The sequence below is a fragment of the Chiloscyllium plagiosum genome, chromosome 6 (genome assembly GCF_004010195.1).
Source record: "Chiloscyllium plagiosum isolate BGI_BamShark_2017 chromosome 6, ASM401019v2, whole genome shotgun sequence".
Classification (NCBI taxonomy): Eukaryota; Metazoa; Chordata; class Chondrichthyes; order Orectolobiformes; family Hemiscylliidae; genus Chiloscyllium; species Chiloscyllium plagiosum.
The window spans coordinates 65,158,915-65,167,167 of NC_057715.1; the positions used below are offsets into that span (position 1 = coordinate 65,158,915).

Genomic DNA, 8,253 nt, shown 5'->3' on the forward strand with positions numbered 1-8,253 from the left:
TTCTTTTCCACCTATCCACTCCACCCTCCCCCCTGACCTATCACCTTCATCCCCTCCCCCCACTCACCTATTGTACTCTATGCTACTTTCTCCCCACCTCCACCCTCCCCTAGCTTATCTCTCCACCCTTCAGGCTCTCTGCCTTTATTCCTGATGAAGGGCTTTTGCCCGAAATGTCGATTTTACTGCTCCTCAGATGCTGCCTGAACTGCTGTGCTCTTTCAGCACCACCAATCCAGAATCTGGTTTCCAGCATCTGCAGTCATTGTTTTTACCTACCTTGATTAGGGATAGTCAGCATGGTTTTGTGTGAGGGAAATTGTATCTCACAAACTTGATTGAAGTTTTTGAGGAAGTAACCAAAACGATTGATGAGGGCAGAGTGGTAGATATTGTCTACTTGGACTTTAGTAAAGCCTTTGATAAGACTCTATGTGGTAGATTAATTAGTAAAGTTACAATACATGGGATTCAGGGTGTGCTTCCTCAATGTATAATTGAATTTAAATTGGCTTGACAGTAGGAGACAGAGGGTGGTGGTGGAGGGTTGTTTTTCAGACTGGAAGCCTGTGACCAGCGGTGTTTCATAGGGATTGGCACTGGGTCCACTTTTGTTTGTCATTTATATAAATGATTTGGATGAGAATATAGGGGGCATGATCAGTAGGTTTTCAGATTGCTGGTATAGTGGACAATGAAGAAGGTTATCAAAGATTACAAAGAGAACATGATCAATAGGGTCAATGGGCTGAAGAAGCCCTTTGGATAAATGTGAGGTATTGCATTTTAGAGTCATAAAGTCATAGAGTTGTACAGCATGGAAACAGATCCTTCCATCCAACCTGTCCATGCCGACGAGATATCCCAACCCAATCTAGTTCCACCTGCCCGCATCCGGCCCATATCCCTCCAAACCCTTCCTATTCATATACCTATCCAAATGCCTTTTCAATGTTGCAATTGTACTAGCTTTCACTACTTCCCCTGGCAGCTCATTCCATACACGTACCACCCTCTGTGTGAAAAAGTTGCCCCTTAGGTCCCTTTTATATCTTTCCCCTCTCACCCTAAACCTATGCCCTCTAGTTCTGGATTACCCCACCCAAGGGAAAAGACTTTGTCTCTTTATCCTGTCCATGCCCCTCATAATTTTGTAAACTTCTATAAGGTCACTTCTCAGCCTCCGACGCTCCAGGTAAAACAGCTCTCGCCTATTTAACCTCTCCCTATGGCTCAAATCCTCCAATCCTGGCAACATCCTTGTAAATTTTTTCTGAACCCTTTCAAGTTTCACAACATCTTTCCGATAGGAAGGAGACCAGAATTGCACACAATATTCCAACAGTGGCCTAACCAATGTCCTGTACAGTTGCAACATGACCTCCCAACTCCTGGACTCAATACGCTGACCAATAAAGGAAAGCATACCAAATGCTTTCTTCACTATCCTACCTGCCTACGACTCCACTTTCAAGGAGCTATGAATCTACAATCCAAGGTCTCTTTCTTCATCAACACTCACTAGGACCTTACCATTAAGTGTATACGTCCTGCTAAGATTTCCTTTCCCAAAATGCAAACCTCACATTTATCTGAATTAAACTCCATCTGCCGCTTCTCAGCCCATTGGCCAATCTGGTCCAGATCCTGTTGTAATCTGAGGTAACCTTCTTCGCTGTCCTCCAATTTTGGTGTCATCTGCAAACTTACTAACTATACCTCTTATGCTCACACCCAAATCATTTATTTAAATGACGAAAAATAGTCATTTCTTACCATGTGAAGTGCCCAGGGGTGTTTGAGGTGATTTTCTCGAATTCCAGGAGCAGCAATTACTGTTTTATATGCTGTTGCATTGTTTTGGAACTGTGGAAAAAAAAAGTCAAAGCAACAGCAGTTTTAAAAGGGAGAAGAACAGGAGTGGGTTCTTTCTTGATTGTATGTTTTATTGAGCTATGTCTCTTGATTAAACTTAAAATATAAGTCATAAGTATTAATTTAACCTGGAGCAGTATTTGTAGAGGAATAAGACAGTGCTATTTTCTGGGTCTGTAGATTGGTAATACAAACAAGGACAGGACCTATACAGTTAATGGTAGGGCATTGGGTAGTGTTGTGGATCAGAGAGACCGAGGGGTTCAGGTACATAATTCTTTGAAGTTTGCATCACAAGTAGACAGGATGGTTAAGAAGGTGTTTAGCACATTTTCCTTCATTGCTCAGACCATTGTGTCGAGGAGTTGGGATGTCACATTGAGGTTGTACAGGATGCTGATGAGGCGTCCTCTGGACTATTGTGCGCAGTTCTGATTGCCCTGTTATCGGAAGGATATTATTAAACTGGAGAGGGTTCAGAAAATACTTAACAGAATGGTGCTGGGAATGGAGGGTTTGAGATATAAAAATAGGCTGGATAGACTCAGGCTTTTTTCACTGGAGTTAGGACATTGAGGGGTGACCTTATAGAGGTTTATAAAATCATGAGGGGCATAGAAAAGGTGAATAGCAAAGATCTTTTCCCTAGGATGGGGGAATGAAAAACAAAGAGGCATATTTTTAAGGTGAGAGGAAAAAGACTTAAAAAGGACACAAGGAGCAACGTTTTTACACAGAGTGGTTTATGTGTGGAAAGAACTGCCAGAGGAAATGGTGGATGCAGGTACAGTTACAATGTTTAGAAGACAGTCACCAGGCAGGACTGTTCCCTCCCAGTTCGGGAACACTTCGGCCTTGGACCTTCAGGTGACCATCCTTCAGGGTGGCCTTCAGGACAAGCAACAACATAGAGTGGCTGAGCAGAAGCTGATAGCAAAGTTTGGTACCCTTGGGAATGGCCTAAACTGGGACCTTGGGTTCATGTCACGCTACAGGTGACCCCACTGTACTATACGCTCTCTCTCTCTCTCTCACACACAGACTCCTACATACTCGCACACCCACGCAGACCCTCTGTCATACACAAGCTCTCTCATACGCACACACATACACTCCCTGCACTCACACCCACGCATGTACCCTCTCACAAGCATATATCCCATCACACTCACATACATACTTAACCAAGGTTACACACACATATACACACACACACTCTTTCATATGGACTCACACCCACATGCACACACTCACATGCACACATTCGCTCTGTCTCTCCTACACGCGCACACATGTAAGTTTATGGGGTGAATTTGTTTTCACAGAATTACATTTTATTTTGCTCAAGAACTGCATGAATCCATGTAAGACTCTGTAAATTCCACTTCAGAATTAGAACCAGTTTGACTCAACATTGGGACGCAGACAGACCTCCCACATTAATGCATTGTCTGAGGTGAGATGGTACCTATTGTTAGAAAAGCTAGAGATATCTTGAGAATGTAATTTAAAAGAAGTTCTGGGATTTACATATCAAAGAACAGAAACCAACACAGCCCATTCTAAAAGATGAAAGACTGAATCTAAAATTGTTTAATGTAAGATTACATCTCCCGGACAGTGTACTCCTTTGCTTATAAATTCTGTGTCTTATGGTCGTATTCTCCACACCACCTGATGAAGGAGCAGCGCTTCGAAAGCTAGTGCTTCCACATAAATCTGCAGGACTATAACCTGGTGTTGTGTGATTTTTAACAACATCCTTAATGATGGAAGAGCCCAGCATTTCAGTGCAAAAGGAAACGCTGAAGCATTAACAACAATCTTCAGCCAAAAATGCTGAGCAGATGATCCTTCTCAGCCTGCTCATGGATGCCAGTCTTCATCCCATTTGCTATTAAGAATCAGTTGGAGGCACTGGATAATGCAAAGGTTATGGACCCTTACAACATTCCAGCAACAGTACTGAAGACTTGTGCTTCAGAACTTGCTGCTCCCCTAGCCAAGCTGTTCCAGTACAATTACAACATTGGCATCTATCTGACAATGTGGAAAATTGCCCAGGTATGTCCTGTACATAAAAAGCAGGGCATATCCAACCAGGCCAATTACCACCCCATCAGTCTATTATTGATCATCAGTAAAGTGATGGAAGGTATCATCAACTGTGCTATCAAGCAGGACCTGCTCAGCAATAACCTGCTCAGTGATGCTCTATTTGGGTGCCGCCAGGACCATTCAGCTCCTGACCTCATACAGCCATGGTACAAACATGGACAAAAGAGCTGAATTCCAGAGGCAAGGTGAGAGTGACATCTCATGATATTAAACATAGAATGTAGAACATTACTGTGCAGTACAGGCCCTTTGGCCCTCAATGTTGAACCAAACCAATCTGATGCCTATCTATCCTACACTATTCCATTTTCATCCATATGTTTATCAAATAACCATTTAAATGCCCTTAATTTTGGCGAGTCTACTACTGTTGCAGGCAGGGCATTCAATGTTCCTACTACTCTCTGAGTAAAGAAACTACCTCTGATATCTGTCCTATATCTATCACCTCTCAACTTAAAGCTATGTCCCCTCATGCTAGCCATTAACTTCCGAGGAAAAAGGTTCTCATTGTCCACCCTATCTAACCCTCTGATTATCTTAGATGTCTCAATTAAGTCACCTCTCAATCTTCTTCTCTCTAATGAAAAGAGCTCAAGTCCCTCAGTCTTTCCTCATATGACCTTCCCTCCATACCAGACAACATCCCAGTAAATTGCCTCTGAACCCTTTCCAAAGCTTCTACGTCCTTCCTATAATGTAGTGACCAGAACTGTATGCAATACTCCAAGTGGGGCTGCACCAGAGATTTGTACAGCTGCAGTATGACCTCATGGCTCATCCCTCTACCAATAAAAGCTAACACACTGTATGCCTTCTCAACGACACTATCAACCTGGAACTTTCAGGATCTTTGTACATTGACACCGAGATTTCTTTGCTCATCTACACTGCCAAGAATCTTACCATTATCCCAGTACTCTTTATTCCTGTTGATTCTTCCAAAGTGAATCACCTCATACTTTTCCACATTAAACTCCATCTGCCATCTCTCAGCCCAGCTCTGCAGCTTATCTATGTCCCTCTGTAACCTTCAACAGCTTATGGCATTGTCCACAACTCCACCGACCTTAGTGTTATCCACAAATTTGCTAACCCATTCTTCAAAGATATAAAAGAGACCTAAAGAACAACTGTTTCACACAGAGGGTGGTACGTGTATGGAATGAGCTGCCAGAGGAAATAGTGGAGGCTGGTACAATTTCAACATTTAAAAGGCATTTGGATGGGTATATGAATAGGAAAGGTTTGGAGGGATGTGGGCCAGGTGCTGACAGGTGGGACTAGATTGGGTTGGAATATCTGGTCGGCATGGACGAGTTGGACCAAAGGGTCTGTTTCCATGCTGTACATCTCTATGACTCTATGAGTCTCCTAGGGCATTAATAAAAATGACAAACAGCAGTGGACTCAAAACAGATCCTTGTGGTTCACCACTAGTAACTGAACTCCAGGATGAACATTTCCCATCAACCACCACCCTCTGTCTTCTTTCAGCCAATTTCTGATCCAAACCGCTAAATCACCCTCAACCCTATGCCTCCATATTTTCCAATAGCCTGCTGTGGGGTACCTTATCAAATGCCTTACCGAAGTGCATTGATACCACATTAACCACTTTACACTTATGTATCTGTTTGGTCACCTTCTCAAAGAACTCAATAAGATTTGTGAAGCATGACCTACCCTTCACAAAGCCATGTTGACTATCCCTAATCAACGTATTCCTTTCTAGATGATTATAAATCTTATCTCTTATAACCTTTTCCAACACTTTACCCACAACTGAAGTAAGGCTTACTGGTCTATAATTACCAGGGTTGTCTACTCCCCTTCTTGAACAAGGGAACAACATTTGCTATCTTCCAGTCTTCTGGCGCTATTCCTGTAGACAATGATGACATAAAGATCAAAACCAAAGGCTCTGCAATCTCCTCCCTGGTTTCCCAGCGAATCCTAGGATAAAACCCATCTGGCCCAGGGGACTTACCTATTTTCACACATCCCAGAATTGCTAACACCTTCTCTTTGTGAACCTCAATCCTGTCTAGTCTAGTAGCTTGTATCTCAGTATTATCCTGGACAACATTGTCTTTTTTCAGTGTGAATACCGACAAAAAATATTCATTTAGCACTTCCTCTATCTCCTCAGATTCCACGCACAACTTCCCACTACTGTCTTTGATTGGCAAAATCTTTTTCTGGTCATTCTTTTATTCCTGATGTACCTACAGAAAGCTTTAGGGTTTGCTTTGATCCTATCTGCCAATGACTTCTCATGTCCCCTCCTGACTCTTCTTAGTTCTCTTTTTAGATCTTTCCTGGCTACCTTGTAACTCTTAAGCACCCTAATTGAGCCTTCATGTCTCATCTTAACATAAGCCTGCTTCTTCCTCTTGACAAGAGATTCAACATCCTTAGTAAACCACAGCTCCCTCACTCAACCACTTCCTCCCTGCCTGACAGATAACTACTTGTCATTAAGGTCACATATTAAGGTCACATTTGACTGAGTGTAGCATTGGAGCCTTAGTAAAACTGGAATCAATGGGAATTAAGGGGCAAATTCTCTGCTGGTTGGAATCATACCTGGAAAATAGAAAGATGGTTGTGGTTTTTGGATGTCAGCCACCTTTGCTGCAGGATATTTTTGCAGGAGTTCCTCAGGGTAGTGTACTAGGCATAATCATCTTCAGCTGCTTCATCAATAACCTTCCCTCCATCATAAAGTCAGAAGTGGGGATGTTCGCCGATTATTATACGCAATGTTCAGTTCCATTTGTGACCACTCAGATACTGGAGTAGTCCATGTGTAAATGCAACGGGATCTGAACAATATCCAGGGTTGAGCAGACCAGTTGCAAATAACATTTGCACCACAAAATTGCCAGGAAACAAACAACTCCAATAACAGACAATCTAACCACCATCCCTTGACATTCAATGGTGTCACCATTACTGAATCTCCCATTATCAAAATCCTGGATGTTACCATTGATCAGAAACTCAACTGGACTCACCACATAAGCACTGTGGCTACAAGACCAGGTCAGAGGCGAGGAATACTGTATTGTGTAACTCACTTCCTGACTCCCTAAAGCGTGTCCACTACCTACAGTGCACAAGTCAGGAGTGTGATAGAATACACCCCATTTGCCTGGATGAGTGCAGCTCCAACAGCACTCAAGAAGCTTAACACTCTCCAGGACAAAGCAGCTCGCTTGATTGGCACCACATCCACAAGCATCCACTTCATCCATCATTAATGCTCAGTAGCAACATTGTGCACTATTTATAAGATGCACTGTAGAAATTCGCCAAAAATCCTCATACAGTACCTTCCAAACGCATAACCACTTTCATCTAGGACAAGGGCAGCAGATACATGGGAACACCACCACTTGCACGTTTCATTCAAGCCACTCACCATCCTGATTTGAAAATGCGTTGCTAGGTCTCAGTCCTGAACTTCCTTCCTCACAGACATTTTGGGTCGAGCGACAGCACAGGACAGCAGTGGTCCAAGAAGGCAGCTTACCACCACCTTCTCAAGGACAACTGGCTACTGACAACAAATGCTGACCAGCCAGAGATGCCCATGTTCCACAAGCGAATTTTAAAAAAACAATGATCATGGATCTGAGTCACTTAAAATGGAAGTGCACATTCACCAACAACTCATACCTCCCACTGTATCCACGTGGTCACAAATCAAAAATAAAAGTGACCACAAAATAAGCATTTGAAGCCAAAGTTAGATTGAAAGAGAGGATTGGGAATGCTGTTATCTTCAAAAGTTTCAGCCTTGCCACAGCATGGCCACAACGATGGCTATTCCAATAATAGCTAATAAAAACTCTTCCCTAAGTGAGTTAGGACTTGTAACCATATCTGTCCTTGACAGTTCACTCTTGCTGTCTCTGTTTCGAGGTTACTTTAACCCGAAAGAGAGAGTCAGTAAGTGGTGTGATATTGTTGTCATGGTTCAATGACTAGCATTGTGTGCAGATTGAGAGATCAGGATGTGAGGTTTGTAGTAGGGTATGTGGGAATGAGCTGAAAATGTGTTGCTGGAAAAGCGCAGCAGGTCAGGCAGCATCCAAGGAACAGGAGAATCGACGTTTCGGGCATGAGCCCTTCTTCAGGAATGAGGAAAGTGTCCAGCAGGCTAAGATAAAAGATAGGGAGGAGGGACTTGGGGGAGGGGCATTGGAAATGCGATAGGTGGAAGGAGGGCAAGGTGAGGGTGATAGGCCGGAA

At 43.1% G+C, this 8,253-nt stretch overlaps 1 protein-coding gene across 1 annotated transcript in view; it reads left to right on the forward strand.

Moving 5' to 3' along the window:
* Window positions 1–4,168: 4,168 nt before the first annotated feature.
* The window catches only part of LOC122550652 (interleukin-18 receptor 1-like), a 62,670-nt gene continuing 58,585 nt past the window's right edge, over window positions 4,169–8,253 (forward strand). Inside the window, exon 1 of the mRNA XM_043691730.1 lies at window positions 4,169–4,178. The gene's annotated coding sequence lies outside the window, so the exon portion shown is untranslated. The remainder of the gene's footprint in view (window positions 4,179–8,253) is intronic.